General features: G+C 36.9%; 1 non-coding gene across 1 annotated transcript; it reads right to left on the bottom strand.

The window, feature by feature from the left end:
* Positions 1-1,087: 1,087 nt before the first annotated feature.
* On the bottom strand, positions 1,088-1,194 carry LOC131219849 (small nucleolar RNA R71). The gene has a single exon (XR_009158491.1). It is a non-coding gene; the product is annotated as a small nucleolar RNA R71 (small nucleolar RNA).
* Positions 1,195-1,430: the final 236 nt, after the last annotated feature.

Genomic DNA, 1,430 nt, shown 5'->3' with positions numbered 1-1,430 from the left:
AGTTAAGGTTTAAATTTTTCTAATTCTAGTATTTTCCTATTTGTAGGAAGTAGTTTAATTTTAGAAATCTTCTTCTTTTGTTTTTAGAAACTTGGTTAGTTATTCCCTTTTTAAGAAATTAACTTTCTATTTTTATTTTTAGTTACTTTCTAATTGTAGAATTTTAGTTTAGAAACTAACCTTCCTATTTTGTAGGCCTTTAAGATAGAAATTTCTAATTCGGTAAGCTCCTTCCCTACTTTCTATTTTTCAATTCTTTTTTAGTAATTTACTTTCTAGTTTAGGACTTGCCTAATTTATTTTAGAAATTTCCACTTTCTTTTAGGAATTCTTTCTTTTAGAAGCTAGTTCACTTCTATCTTTCTTTTAAAGGATTGTTCTTCTCTTTTTAGAATCTAACTTATTTTGTTTTATTTTGCAGGTCCTTAACTTAGGGGCTTCAATTTGGTAATTTCTTTCCAACTCTCTTTCTCTCCTTCTTTCTAGATTTTCTTTTCGTTCGAATTTGATTGAGGGCTGCGAGTGTTTCATGCCCAAGTGGGCCCGTTACAACACTCGGCGTCTCTTGACTGAAGGAGGATTGGTTGAGGGGTTAACTATCCATCGCAGGACTAGACACCGCTCGAAATCCCCTGAGTTAACTGAAGTTATGGCTGAAGACCAACCTCCTCTACTTCCACCCAGGGTGGAGGATACCCAAGATGAAAATGAGGTGCAACAGGCACCCCCGCCTCGTACTTTACGAGATTATCTACAACCGGCGGGAGTGAGTACGCTCTCATGCATGATTTTTCCTGAAAACACAGGACAAATGGACATCAAGCCAGGAGTTATCCAACTCCTTCCCAAATTCCATGGACTTGAATCTGAAAGTCCATATTTACATTTGAAAGAGTTCGATGAGATTATAGCTACATTATGTTTTCCTAATGTATCTGAGGATACAATTAGGTTGAAACTCTTTCCTTTTTCCTTAAAAGAGAAAGCTAAGATGTGGTTACATTCACTGTGTCCTAGATCCATTGGCACATGGAATGACATGCAGAGGGAATTCATAAAAAAATTCTTCCCACATCATAAAACGATTACCCTCAGAAAAGCAATCATAAACTTTGCCCAAAAGGAAGATGAAACATTCTTCCAATGTTGGGAAAGGTTCAAAGATTTGGTCAGTTCATGCCCACAACACGGATTTGAAATGTGGCGCATTACAAATTTTTTCTATGATGGACTGACATCTTCCATGCGCCAAACGGTCAAGACAATATGTAATGGAGAGTTCATTAATAAAGATATCGACGAGGTATGGGACTACCTCGACAGTCTGGCTGAAAAAACACAATCTTGGGACTATTAGCCAAAGTCGAACACCACGTCTAGGCCGACTCAATTAAAGGAGAAAGGTGGATTATATCTTTTGAAAGAAGAGG

The sequence above is a fragment of the Magnolia sinica genome, chromosome 11 (assembly GCF_029962835.1).
Source record: "Magnolia sinica isolate HGM2019 chromosome 11, MsV1, whole genome shotgun sequence".
Taxonomy (NCBI): domain Eukaryota; kingdom Viridiplantae; phylum Streptophyta; class Magnoliopsida; order Magnoliales; family Magnoliaceae; genus Magnolia; species Magnolia sinica.
This window is presented reverse-complemented; position numbering and strand designations above follow the sequence as displayed.